This window comes from Diplotaxodon limnothrissa, linkage group LG14, assembly GCF_057381915.1.
Source record: "Diplotaxodon limnothrissa isolate DT_005_m linkage group LG14, D_limnothrissa_male_GT1.1, whole genome shotgun sequence".
NCBI lineage: Eukaryota > Metazoa > Chordata > Actinopteri > Cichliformes > Cichlidae > Diplotaxodon > Diplotaxodon limnothrissa.
This window is the reverse complement of record NC_140609.1, coordinates 18,484,088-18,499,636: the sequence shown is the minus strand read 5'-3', so window position 1 is coordinate 18,499,636 and position 15,549 is coordinate 18,484,088.

Here is a 15,549-nt window from a genome sequence, read left to right as displayed (position 1 = left end):
AGACAGATTACATGTCCGAATGAGAATGAGGCGAGTGTAACTGTGAAGCTGTAGGAATAGAGATACTGAAGGCAGATGAGTTCTAATTCCTGGGGTCAACCATCTAAAACAACAGACAGTGCATAAGAGAGGTCAAGAAAAGTACAGGAAATGTGGAATGGGTGGAGACAAGTGTCAGTGGAGATTTGTGGCAAGAGGATTTCAGCAAGCGAGGAAAGTAAAGGTTTGTAAATTGGAAGTGAGACCTGCTATGATGTATGGTTTGGAGATGGGGGTACTGACAAAAAGTTGATGTTAAGACTTTCATTGGGCGTGACCAGGGCGGACAGGATTAGAAATGAGTTCATCAGAGGAACAGCTCAGGCTGGAAGCTTTGGAGACAATGTGAAAAAAAGCTAGGCTGAGGTAGTTTGGACATATACAGAGATAGTGGAGGTAAGAGCTGAAATGGAGGCAGATGAACCAACCTGCCATTTATTAAAAATGTAATAAAAACAAGCATATATATATATATATATATATATATATATATATATATAAATTCCCTGCTCACCCCCTTCAAGCTCAGGTCCTCTATCAGAGGCCTGGGAGCTTGAGGGTCCTGCGCAGTATCTTAGCTGTTCCTAGGACTGCGCTCTTCTGGACAGAGATCCCCGTATAATTGGTCTAATCCCTGCCTATAGGGTGAAAAAGAGTGACAAGCTGTGACATCTGCATGTCTGTCTCTCTCTCTCTCTCTCTCTCTCTCTCTCTATATATATATATATATATATATAATAAAAAAAAACACCCAGCACGCCCCTGCGGGCGGTTTATCCTTCAAGCTCGGGTCCTCTACCAGAGGCCTGGGAGCTTGAGGGTCCTGCGCAGTATCTTAGCTGTTCCCAGGACTGCGCTCTTCTGGACAGAGATTTCCGATGTTGTTCCCGGGATCTGCTGGAGCCACTCGCCTAGCTTGGGAGTCACCGCACCTAGTGCTCCGATTACCACGGGGACCACCGTTACCTTCACCCTCCACATCCTCTCGAGCTCTTCTCTGAGCCCTTGGTATTTCTCCAGCTTCTCGTGTTCCTTCTTCCTGATATTGCTGTCATTCGGAACCGCTACATCGATCACTACGGCCGCCTTCTTCTGTTTGTCTACCACCACTATGTCCGGTTGGTTAGCCACCACCATTTTGTCCGTCTGTATCTGGAAGTCCCACAGGATCTTAGCTCGGTCATTCTCCACCACCCTTGGGGGCATCTCCCATTTTGACCTCGGGACTTCCAGGTTGTACTCAGCACAGATGTTCCTGTACACTATGCCGGCCACTTGGTTATGGCGTTCCATGTATGCCTTGCCTGCTAGCATCTTGCACCCTGCTGTTATGTGCTGGATTGTCTCTGGGGCATCTTTACACAGCCTGCACCTGGGGTCTTGCCTGGTGTGATAGACCCCAGCCTCTATGGATCTTGTGCTCAGAGCTTGTTCTTGTGCTGCCATGATTAGTGCCTCTGTGCTGTCTTTCAGTCCAGCTTTGTCCAGCCACTGGTAGGATTTCTGGATATCAGCCACCTCCTCTATCTGCCGGTGGTACATACCGTGCAGGGGCCTGTCCTTCCATGATGGTTCCTCGTCTCCCTCCTCTTTCTTGGGTTTCTGCTGCCTGAGGTATTCACTGAGCACTCGGTCAGTTGAGGCCATCTTCCCAATGTATTCTTGGATGTTCCTTGTCTCATCCTGGACTGTGGTGCTGACACTCACCAGTCCCCGGCCCCCTTCCTTCCGCTTATCGTACAGCCTCAGGGTGCTGGACTTGGGGTGAAACCCTCCATGCATGGTAAGGAGCTTTCTTGTCTTTATGTCAGTGGTTTCTATCTCCTCCTTTGGCCAGCTTATTACCCCAGCAGGGTACCTGATCACGGGCAGGGCGTATGTGTTGATGGCCCGGATCTTGTTCTTACCATTCAGCTGACTCCTCAGGACTTGCCTGACCCTCTGCAGGTACTTGGTGGTTGCAGCCTTTCTAGCGGCCTCTTCATGATTCCCATTTGCCTGCGGGATCCCCAGGTACTTGTAACTGTCCTCTATGTCTGCAATGTTGCCTTCTGGTAGTTCAATCCCCTCAGTTCTGACTACCTTCCCTCTCTTTGTTACCATCCGACTACACTTCTCCAGTCCGAACGACATTCCAATGTCATTGCTGTATAGCCTGGTAGTGTGGATCAGTGAATCGATGTCTCGTTCACTCTTGGCATACAGCTTGATGTCATCCATGTACAGGAGGTGGCTGACAACTGCTCCGTTCCGTAGTCGGTATCCGTAGCCAGTCTTGTTAATGATCTCACTGAGGGGGTTCAGGCCTATGCAGAACAGCAGTGGGGACAGAGCATCTCCTATATATATATATATATATATATATATATATATATATATATATATATATATTAGGGGTGCAACGATATTCGTATCGATATTGAACCGTTCGATACAGTGCTTTCGGTTCGGTACGCATATGTATCGAACAATACAACATTTGTAATTTATTTTATCAACTTTCCTTCTGACGATGCTGTCTGTGTGGAGCGCTCAGTGAATCTGTGTTCGACTACTCCGCCTAGGCTGCACTGTCGAGCGCAGATCCACTGAGCGCTCAACACAGACAGCATAGTCAGAAGGAAGAGCACAGGGCAAGCTAGCGAGACAGAAGTTAAGCTCTCCTTACAACAGGCAAATTGAACGTCATTCAGATCTGGCGTTTGGAATTATTTTGGTTTTCATGTGACGTATGACCCTGAAGGTAAGCGAGTCATGGACTAAAGTAAAACAGTATGTTGGATGTGCCATGCAATGCTCAATTACATTGGTGTGAACTAGTGTGTTAGCGCAGTTAGCTCGTTAACGTGTTGGCCGTCTAGCCCCATGCACGGAGCGATCGGCGGTAGCTCGTTAACGGAGATTTGCCGTGTTGTGGCGTTAAGGTCATTTCAACGAGATTAACCTGAAAGCACTAGCGGGAACACAACGAATATGACTGCACATTTACGCCGACATCATCGTAGTGCAAAGACAAGTGGAAGCAGACAAAAAAAAGCAAGCATGCTACTAACTTTAGCCGAGTCATTTAGACAGCTGTTAGCACATGATTCTCCTTATGCTGCTGAGAATATAGCCCAGAAGAAGCGGATAGTATAGCTTTTATTTTGGAAAGAGACATTTCTCTGTAATAAACTCTCTTTTCCAAAGATGAGTGATTCCTCAATCAGATACAGGGCTTGCAATATCGCTAGCCCGACGTCCCGGAGCTAGCGATTTTTTCAGTCGGGCTACCAAAATCTATCTCTGCCCTGCCCGTCGGGCTATTGTAGGAAGGAAAAATATATGTCAATGCTTTTGCATTCTTTCGGAAATGTAGCTGGGTAATTATGTCATTGGCATCGGTGAGCCACTGTCAATATGTGACATATTGAAGTCGCGTTTGAATTTGCGCTTGTTTTTTTGCTTTCACTTTGCAATCGTGTGAACTGTGTATAGAGAGCGACAGCACTGATCTGTGAGTGATGATAATTTGTGCACCAATTCCTCTGACATCGTCTTATTAATCGTTAGCTTACTATGCAAACATGACAAGTGAAATCTCCCGCAGCTTACACATGTGAGAGGTTGATCGCGCAGAGAATCGCTGAGCTTATGTGAGTGAGCGTGTAAAAGCATTTCAGTTCTGCTGAGCCAAATAAGACAGGTCAGGGTGAAGAAGTGACAGCCAAAGAAAAGCTTACCACAAAACGGAGAAGTTATGACAAATCAGACTATAAGGCAAAAAGAAAGTGCAGCTTTATGGTTTCATGGACAAAAGAATTTCTGTGGCTGCAATATGATGAGCTAAATAACCAGGGCTGCACATAAGTGGTCCGCAGGTGCGCATTCGCTGTCAAAATAAAAAACACGCACAAGGGTTAGGGTTAAATTTAAAAACTGTACTTTTGAGTTAAAATATATATTTATAATTTTAATAAATGACAAATTAAAAAGGCATGAACATTTTTTTTTGTATCGAAAAAATATCGAACCGTGACACCAAAGTATCGAACCGAACCGAACCGTGAATTTTGTGTATCGTTGCACCCCTAATATATACTTACCACCCAGCACGCCCCTGCGGGCGGTTTATCCTTCAAGCTCGGGTCCTCTACCAGAGGCCTGGGAGCTTGAGGGTCCTGCGCAGTATCTTAGCTGTTCCCAGGACTGCGCTCTTCTGGACAGAGATCTCCGATGTTGTTCCCGGGATCTGCTGGAGCCACTCGCCTATCTTGGGAGTCACCGCACCTAGTGCTCCGATTACCACGGGGACCACCGTTACCTTCACCCTCCACATCCTCTCGAGCTCTTCTCTGAGCCCTTGGTATTTCTCCAGCTTCTCGTGTTCCTTCTTCCTGATATTGCTGTCATTCGGAACCGCTACATCGATCACTACGGCCGTCTTCTTCTGTTTGTCTACCACCACTATGTCCGGTTGGTTAGCCACCACCATTTTGTCCGTCTGTATCTGGAAGTCCCACAGGATCTTAGCTCGGTCATTCTCCACCACCCTTGGGGGCATCTCCCATTTTGACCTCGGGACTTCCAGGTTATACTCCGCACAGATGTTCCTGTACACTATGCCGGCCACTTGGTTATGGCGTTCCATGTATGCCTTGCCTGCTAGCATCTTGCACCCTGCTGTTATGTGCTGGATTGTCTCTGGGGCATCTTTACACAGCCTGCACCTGGGGTCTTGCCTGGTGTGATAGACCCCAGCCTCTATGGATCTTGTGCTCAGAGCTTGTTCTTGTGCTGCCATGATTAGTGCCTCTGTGCTGTCTTTCAGTCCAGCTTTGTCCAGCCACTGGTAGGATTTCTGGATATCAGCCACCTCCTCTATCTGCCGGTGGTACATACCGTGCAGGGCTCTGTCCTTCCATGATGGTTCCTCGTCTCCCTCCTCTTTCTTGGGTTTCTGCTGCCTGAGGTATTCACTGAGCACTCGGTCAGTTGGGGCCATCTTCCCAATGTATTCTTGGATGTTCCTTGTCTCATCCTGGACTGTGGTGCTGACACTCACCAGTCCCCGGCCCCCTTCCTTCCGCTTAGCGTACAGCCTCAGGGTGCTGGACTTGGGGTGAAACCCTCCATGCATGGTAAGGAGCTTTCTTGTCTTTATGTCAGTGGCTTCTATCTCCTCCTTTGGCCAGCCTATTACCCCAGCAGGGTACCTGATCACGGGCAGGGCGTACGTGTTGATGGCCCGGATCTTGTTCTTACCATTCAGCTGACTCCTCAGGACTTGCCTGACCCTCTGCAGGTACTTGGTGGTTGCAGCTTTTCTAGCGGCCTCTTCATGGTTCCCATTCGCCTGCGGGATCCCCAAGTACTTGTAACTGTCCTCTATGTCTGCAATGTTGCCTTCTGGTAGTTCAATCCCCTCAGTTCTGACTACCTTCCCTCTCTTTGTTACCATCCGACTACACTTCTCCAGTCCGAACGACATTCCAATGTCATTGCTGTATAGCCTGGTAGTGTGGATCAGTGAATCGATGTCTCGTTCACTCTTGGCATACAGCTTGATGTCATCCATGTACAGGAGGTGGCTGACAACTGCTCCGTTCCGTAGTCTGTATCCGTAGCCAGTCTTGTTAATGATCTCACTGAGGGGGTTCAGGCCTATGCAGAACAGCAGTGGGGACAGAGCATCTCCTTGGTAGATCCCGCACTTGATGGTGACTTGTGCTATGGGCTTGGAGTTGGCCTCTAGTGTTGTACGCCACATCCCCATTGAGTTCCTGATGAAGGCTCTTAGGGTCCCATTGATCTTGTACAATTCTAGGCATTCCAGTATCCAGCTGTGGGGCATTGAGTCATAGGCCTTCTTGTAATCAATCCAGGCAGTGCACAGGTTGGTCAGTCTGGTCTTGCAGTCTCGGCTGACTGTTCTGTCTACCAGTAGCTGGTGTTTTGCGCCTCTGGTATTCTTGCCAATTCCTTTCTGTGTCCCGCTCATGTATTGACCCATGTGCCTGTTCATCTTAGCCGATATGATGCCTGACAGGAGCTTCCATGTAGTACTGAGGCAGGTTATTGGTCGGTATATATATATATATGTATGTATATATATATATATATATATATATATATATATATATATATATATATATATATATATATATATATATATATATATATATATATATCAGCTGGATAGCAAGTTCGATTCCTGCCTGGGGCGTCTGTATCCAGTAAGGGTCCTAAGGCTAGACCCCCTATGCTAAGCAAGCCTACCGCAGACATGAGCGAGACAGATAAATATGAAGGCATGCCGGCTCGGACGTCGCCCGGATCAACAAGGTCCGCGTCAGGTGTTGAGGAACCAGGGCACCCTGACGAAAAGTGGGCTACTGGAACAAGAAGGCATCGGTGGGCAAGGGACGAAAACAGGGCGTTGTTGGAATGCTACTACGCAAGTAACCCCGGCGGAAGGGGCTACATGAATAGGATGAGGGACCTATGGATTCTTCGATACCCAACATCCACAATGACGGCGAAACAACTAGTAGCTCAGTGTTCCAACATTCGAAAGAAGGGACTGCTCTCACAGCTAGAGATTGACGAGGTACAACACAAATGCTACGGCAAGGAGGAGTCAGGACGCCAGGTCAGGGGGGAGATATCATCACCCCCACCCGAGATTGGGTACATAGCCCCAAGTGCGATAGGAGAAGGATCGTTGAGTGCGAGAGGAACTGACCTGAAAAATAGGATCATAGCCAAGCTTGAAACCTGGATCCCGCGTAGCCGGTTACCAAGATTACGTGAAGTTCCCTCAGAAGGTCTGCTAGATGATGTTAATGCAGCACTACGGACAATACCTACAACCACGATTACCGACACTAACAAGCTGATCTACAATACGGCAACAGTGATCAGTGAGATGCTTGGCTACAAGTTGAACAGCGACAAGGGGCAGTACCCTCCATGGAGAAGGAGGCTAGAGGGCAAGATCAAAGTAGCACGGAGGGAGGTTAGCCAACTAACGGAGTTGCAGAAAGGTGCGACAAATAAGGTGCCTAAGAAATACAGCAAGCTGTCCATACCTGAGGCCTTGGAAACTGCCAAGCAAAGACTCACAGCCTTGGCCAGCCGCTTGAGGAGGTACACCAGAGAGATAGAAGGCAGGAGAATAAACCAGCTGTTCTCCACAGAACCAGCAAAGGTGTACTCTCAGTGGCAAGGGAACAATAAGAGAACAGCACCACCAAGGCTGGAGACGGAGCAATACTGGAAGAGCATATGGGAGAAGGATGCAACCCATAACGGCAATGCTCAGTGGCTAGAGGATCTGAGGGCTGACCACAGCGACCTCCCTGAACAGGGTCCAGTAACCATCACAGTGGCAGATATCCAAGAAAGGGTCTCCAGTATGAAGAGTTGGACAGCACCAGGGCCCGACATGGTTCACGCCTACTGGCTGAAGAAGCTGACTGCACTCCACGAGCGTCTGGCAGCACAAATGAACCAGCTGCTAGTTAACGAGAGACACCCGGAATGGCTAACTGAAGGCCGGACGGTCCTGATCCCCAAGGACCCCAAGAAGGGACCGGTCCCCTCCAACTACCGACCAATAACCTGCCTCAGTACTACATGGAAGCTCCTGTCAGGCATCATATCGGCTAAGATGAACAGGCACATGGGTCAATACATGAGCGGGACACAGAAAGGAATTGGCAAGAATACCAGAGGCGCAAAACACCAGCTACTGGTAGACAGAACAGTCAGCCGAGACTGCAAGACCAGACTGACCAACCTGTGCACTGCCTGGATTGATTACAAGAAGGCCTATGACTCAATGCCCCACAGCTGGATACTGGAATGCCTAGAATTGTACAAGATCAATGGGACCCTAAGAGCCTTCATCAGGAACTCAATGGGGATGTGGCGTACAACACTAGAGGCCAACTCCAAGCCCATAGCACAAGTCACCATCAAGTGCGGGATCTACCAAGGAGATGCTCTGTCCCCACTGCTGTTCTGCATAGGCCTGAACCCCCTCAGTGAGATCATTAACAAGACTGGCTACGGATACAGACTACGGAACGGAGCAGTTGTCAGCCACCTCCTGTACATGGATGACATCAAGCTGTATGCCAAGAGTGAACGAGACATCGATTCACTGATCCACACTACCAGGCTATACAGCAATGACATTGGAATGTCGTTCGGACTGGAGAAGTGTAGTCGGATGGTAACAAAGAGAGGGAAGGTAGTCAGAACTGAGGGGATTGAACTACCAGAAGGCAACATTGCAGACATAGAGGACAGTTACAAGTACTTGGGGATCCCGCAGGCGAATGGGAACCATGAAGAGGCCGCTAGAAAAGCTGCAACCACCAAGTACCTGCAGAGGGTCAGGCAAGTCCTGAGGAGTCAGCTGAATGGTAAGAACAAGATCCGGGCCATCAACACGTACGCCCTGCCCGTGATCAGGTACCCTGCTGGGGTAATAGGCTGGCCAAAGGAGGAGATAGAAGCCACTGACATAAAGACAAGAAAGCTCCTTACCATGCATGGAGGGTTTCACCCCAAGTCCAGCACCCTGAGGCTGTACGCTAAGCGGAAGGAAGGGGGCCGGGGACTGGTGAGTGTCAGCACCACAGTCCAGGATGAGACAAGGAACATCCAAGAATACATTGGGAAGATGGCCCCAACTGACCGAGTGCTCAGTGAATACCTCAGGCAGCAGAAACCCAAGAAAGAGGAGGGAGACGAGGAACCATCATGGAAGGACAGAGCCCTGCACGGTATGTACCACCGGCAGATAGAGGAGGTGGCTGATATCCAGAAATCCTACCAGTGGCTGGACAAAGCTGGACTGAAAGACAGCACAGAGGCACTAATCATGGCAGCACAAGAACAAGCTCTGAGCACAAGATCCATAGAGGCTGGGGTCTATCACACCAGGCAAGACCCCAGGTGCAGGCTGTGTAAAGATGCCCCAGAGACAATCCAGCACATAACAGCAGGGTGCAAGATGCTAGCAGGCAAGGCATACATGGAACGCCATAACCAAGTGGCCGGCATAGTGTACAGGAACATCTGTGCGGAGTATAACCTGGAAGTCCCGAGGTCAAAATGGGAGATGCCCCCAAGGGTGGTGGAGAATGACCGAGCTAAGATCCTGTGGGACTTCCAGATACAGACGGACAAAATGGTGGTGGCTAACCAACCGGACATAGTGGTGGTAGACAAACAGAAGAAGACGGCCGTAGTGATCGATGTAGCGGTTCCGAATGACAGCAATATCAGGAAGAAGGAACACGAGAAGCTGGAGAAATACCAAGGGCTCAGAGAAGAGCTCGAGAGGATGTGGAGGGTGAAGGTAACGGTGGTCCCCGTGGTAATCGGAGCACTAGGTGCGGTGACTCCCAAGATAGGCGAGTGGCTCCAGCAGATCCCGGGAACAACATCGGAGATCTCTGTCCAGAAGAGCGCAGTCCTGGGAACAGCTAAGATACTGCGCAGGACCCTCAAGCTCCCAGGCCTCTGGTAGAGGACCCGAGCTTGAAGGATAAACCGCCCGCAGGGGCGTGCTGGGTGGTAAGTATATATTAGGGGTGCAACGATACACAAAATTCACGGTTCGGTTCGGTTCGATACTTTGGTGTCACGGTTCGATATTTTTTCGATACAAAAAAAAATGTTCATGCCTTTTTAATTTGTCATTTATTAAAATTATAAATATATATTTTAACTCAAAAGTACAGTTTTTAAATTTAACCCTAACCCTTGTGCGTGTTTTTTATTTTGACAGCGAATGCGCACCTGCGGACCACTTATGTGCAGCCCTGGTTATTTAGCTCATCATATTGCAGCCACAGAAATTCTTTTGTCCATGAAACCATAAAGCTGCACTTTCTTTTTGCCTTATAGTCTGATTTGTCATAACTTCTCCGTTTTGTGGTAAGCTTTTCTTTGGCTGTCACTTCTTCACCCTGACCTGTCTTATTTGGCTCAGCAGAACTGAAATGCTTTTACACGCTCACTCACATAAGCTCAGCGATTCTCTGCGCGATCAACCTCTCACATGTGTAAGCTGCGGGAGATTTCACTTGTCATGTTTGCATAGTAAGCTAACGATTAATAAGACGATGTCAGAGGAATTGGTGCACAAATTATCATCACTCACAGATCAGTGCTGTCGCTCTCTATACACAGTTCACACGATTGCAAAGTGAAAGCAAAAAAACAAGCGCAAATTCAAACGCGACTTCAATATGTCACATATTGACAGTGGCTCACCGATGCCAATGACATAATTACCCAGCTACATTTCCGAAAGAATGCAAAAGCATTGACATATATTTTTCCTTCCTACAATAGCCCGACGGGCAGGGCAGAGATAGATTTTGGTAGCCCGACTGAAAAAATCGCTAGCTCCGGGACGTCGGGCTAGCGATATTGCAAGCCCTGTATCTGATTGAGGAATCACTCATCTTTGGAAAAGAGAGTTTATTACAGAGAAATGTCTCTTTCCAAAATAAAAGCTATACTATCCGCTTCTTCTGGGCTATATTCTCAGCAGCATAAGGAGAATCATGTGCTAACAGCTGTCTAAATGACTCGGCTAAAGTTAGTAGCATGCTTGCTTTTTTTTGTCTGCTTCCACTTGTCTTTGCACTACGATGATGTCGGCGTAAATGTGCAGTCATATTCGTTGTGTTCCCGCTAGTGCTTTCAGGTTAATCTCGTTGAAATGACCTTAACGCCACAACACGGCAAATCTCCGTTAACGAGCTACCGCCGATCGCTCCGTGCATGGGGCTAGACGGCCAACACGTTAACGAGCTAACTGCGCTAACACACTAGTTCACACCAATGTAATTGAGCATTGCATGGCACATCCAACATACTGTTTTACTTTAGTCCATGACTCGCTTACCTTCAGGGTCATACGTCACATGAAAACCAAAATAATTCCAAACGCCAGATCTGAATGACGTTCAATTTGCCTGTTGTAAGGAGAGCTTAACTTCTGTCTCGCTAGCTTGCCCTGTGCTCTTCCTTCTGACTATGCTGTCTGTGTTGAGCGCTCAGTGGATCTGCGCTCGACAGTGCAGCCTAGGCGGAGTAGTCGAACACAGATTCACTGAGCGCTCCACACAGACAGCATCGTCAGAAGGAAAGTTGATAAAATAAATTACAAATGTTGTATTGTTCGATACATATGCGTACCGAACCGAAAGCACTGTATCGAACGGTTCAATATCGATACGAATATCGTTGCACCCCTAATATATATATATATATATATATATATATATATATATATATATATATATATATATATATATATATATATATATATATATAGGAGATGCTCTGTCCCCACTGCTGTTCTGCATAGGCCTGAACCCCCTCAGTGAGATCATTAACAAGACTGGCTACGGATACCGACTACGGAACGGAGCAGTTGTCAGCCACCTCCTGTACATGGATGACATCAAGCTGTATGCCAAGAGTGAACGAGACATCGATTCACTGATCCACACTACCAGGCTATACAGCAATGACATTGGAATGTCGTTCGGACTGGAGAAGTGTAGTCGGATGGTAACAAAGAGAGGGAAGGTAGTCAGAACTGAGGGGATTGAACTACCAGAAGGCAACATTGCAGACATAGAGGACAGTTACAAGTACCTGGGGATCCCGCAGGCAAATGGGAATCATGAAGAGGCCGCTAGAAAGGCTGCAACCACCAAGTACCTGCAGAGGGTCAGGCAAGTCCTGAGGAGTCAGCTGAATGGTAAGAACAAGATCCGGGCCATCAACACATACGCCCTGCCCGTGATCAGGTACCCTGCTGGGGTAATAAGCTGGCCAAAGGAGGAGATAGAAACCACTGACATAAAGACAAGAAAGCTCCTTACCATGCATGGAGGGTTTCACCCCAAGTCCAGCACCCTGAGGCTGTACGATAAGCGGAAGGAAGGGGGCCGGGGACTGGTGAGTGTCAGCACCACAGTCCAGGATGAGACAAGGAACATCCAAGAATACATTGGGAAGATGGCCCCAACTGACCGAGTGCTCAGTGAATACCTCAGGCAGCAGAAACCCAAGAAAGAGGAGGGAGACGAGGAACCATCATGGAAGGACAGGCCCCTGCACGGTATGTACCACCGGCAGATAGAGGAGGTGGCTGATATCCAGAAATCCTACCAGTGGCTGGACAAAGCTGGACTGAAAGACAGCACAGAGGCACTAATCATGGCAGCACAAGAACAAGCTCTGAGCACAAGATCCATAGAGGCTGGGGTCTATCACACCAGGCAAGACCCCAGGTGCAGGCTGTGTAAAGATGCCCCAGAGACAATCCAGCACATAACAGCAGGGTGCAAGATGCTAGCAGGCAAGGCATACATGGAACGCCATAACCAAGTGGCCGGCATAGTGTACAGGAACATCTGTGCTGAGTACAACCTGGAAGTCCCGAGGTCAAAATGGGAGATGCCCCCAAGGGTGGTGGAGAATGACCGAGCTAAGATCCTGTGGGACTTCCAGATACAGACGGACAAAATGGTGGTGGCTAACCAACCGGACATAGTGGTGGTAGACAAACAGAAGAAGGCGGCCGTAGTGATCGATGTAGCGGTTCCGAATGACAGCAATATCAGGAAGAAGGAACACGAGAAGCTGGAGAAATACCAAGGGCTCAGAGAAGAGCTCGAGAGGATGTGGAGGGTGAAGGTAACGGTGGTCCCCGTGGTAATCGGAGCACTAGGTGCGGTGACTCCCAAGCTAGGCGAGTGGCTCCAGCAGATCCCGGGAACAACATCGGAAATCTCTGTCCAGAAGAGCGCAGTCCTGGGAACAGCTAAGATACTGCGCAGGACCCTCAAGCTCCCAGGCCTCTGGTAGAGGACCCGAGCTTGAAGGATAAACCGTCCGCAGGGGCGTGCTGGGTGTTAGATTTATATATATATATATATATATATATATATATATATATATATATATATATGAACAACTGATGGTACAGACAAGCAGACATACGACAAAAAGAGAAACAAAAAAAGTAAATATGAAACCACCAAGAGGAAACAGCTGGGTTAAGTTAACCAGCAAAAATTCCCCTACAGTTCCCTGAGTACTCAGTATAAGCTACTACCTAAAGAGAAATTTCAGGTAAATAATTGTGTTATTTGATAGTAATAATATAGGCCGAAGACAGGACAATTAAAATCTAAGCTAATCTAAGTCCAATTAAAGAAAAAGTCCTCAAATTAAGGTCCAGAAGTATTATTGTTTTATAATATTTTCGGTTATTACAAAGTAACACATAATTCAATATAATATATATTGAGGTAGCCTAATAGTTGTATCAGTGTCTGTATGTAGTCAAACAACAGGCTCTCAAATAAAAGAAAAAACATTCAGTTAAATAATACTTTGCACTATGCTTATTATTTCACCATGAACTCGAGAATTCTATAATAATAGAATAATAATAAAATTGAACAATGTTCTTTTACATTCAAAATTAAAATAAATGAGCTTTTGTCATAAAAAATGTTTCATTTAAAAAGGGAAAGAGAAGTTTCTTCATCTTCTTTATCCTCAGTCACATCAAGAATTATTAAGAACAGCTTTTACCGACCGCTTTTCTCTCTCTGTTGCTTTTACTTTTGTCTTTGGACTTCTGCGTTTCATCTCCTCTCAGACTTCTCTGTTTGCACACACACGTGTTCGCAGGGTTGCACTGAAGAAACTAAATGATTGGCTGAGTAGCTTCATGTGTGATGAGTTACAATGCACGTGATTGGTCTGTATGTTTCCTATGTGCATACATGTAGTACTACAAACTGTACTGTAAATATACAAGAAAACTGTTTCTCTACAGGTTCTAGGGCCTAGGAAATTATATGCTGTTGATGGCGATAGAAATTAAACCTTCACCCATTTCCCAGTTTAACACAGTGTAGTAAAAATACTAAATAGACAAGATAGTGCTGGCTCATCCTTTTTATCTGTCTTTCTTCTCCTTATTCTTTATCTCTTCTATCTATCAGTGTGGGTGTTTGTGAGATACCAACACTTGTGATTCAGTCCATCACACTACTTTTTTTTTTGGCCTTACCTGTTTTCGCTGTTTCCAGATTCCTGGATCTCCTGATGTGCATAACTAATAAAGAGAGTTTTATCTGTGGAGATAAATTTTCTGGATTTGGAAAAATTGTGAGTAATACAAAATTTTTGCTGATTTTCACATTAGGTGTGAACTTGACCAGATTTCAACAAAAATTAAATCAGGTGGAACTGTTATTGGTATCTACCATCAAAGAAAAAAAAAAGAAAATAATGAAAATAATGGATGCTAGACTGCTAACAGACAGACAGAACTGATTACAAACTCCATTTCCAGGGGAGATTAACCAAACCAAAGCAACTATTTTACTGACTGAAACTCTGAAACATGTATAGATGTGTAATGATGAGTTACTTTGCTTTTTAAAATCTTTAAAATCTTTTTTCTTTTTAGTTTTTACTGGCTAGCTATTACCATATTTTTTCAGTTACTTTAAATGATTAGAGAATTCATGTTCTGGGACTTGAGACAACCCAAAAATGCCAATATCCTTAAAGTGTAACAAAAGGTGGCATAGCAGAAGGGAAAAAAGTGTGAAAGCTCATGCCTCTGAGGGGCAAAAAAGTACATGGTATCATTTTGCAGTGGTTGCTATGCGGGCAGATGCACGAAACCCGCCCACCTCTGGTGCACTCATATGGACCCTGCTACTCAAATTTTAATAGACCAATTATACTGAAATTTTCCCACACTTCAAAAATGCTGAAATGTGGGAAAAGCCCAAATGAGGGTTCCCCCCCACCACAATTAACATAGTACAGGACTTTTTTTCATAAATAACGTGTGTGTGTTGGGGGGGGGGGGGGGGGGGGTTGAGGCTTACTGTCACCCCAAACTTCCTCTTGTTTAAATATATAACAGTGGTTTTATTAACTTCCTTCATGGTGAAGCTGGAAATGCAAACCATAGTAACACATGGATTACAGAAATAGATTTGTGGACATGGTTAGGCCTATTAACATTTCCCACCTTGTCTTCATGCTTCCCACTTCATTTTGTTCTTTATGAGATCAGTTTTTTCTATCATATTGTTTAAAAAAAAGCAAAATATTTTTTTTTGACAAATGTCAGTTTACAGCGATGAATAAGGTGATCAGTGAAGTCTGACAGTTTTTGCATTTGAAATTCGACTGCACATGCAGAGACATCCCTTCCAGCAGTCTCTAACTTCCTCATTTTATGGTGATATCAGTGACTTTCTCTTTGCTGCTATTGTGTGAGTTAGCTTTTCGGCTACAGCCTCGGGTTGCGATGTTTTTAAAGAGTGGAGAAATTGGATTTTTAGAAGCTCCCACCGATGGAATTCAACACTATCTATTTATCTATCACTATCTATATCTATTTGTCAGAAGTACTTTGGATACGATTTGAACAACCATGACGACCTCAGCAAC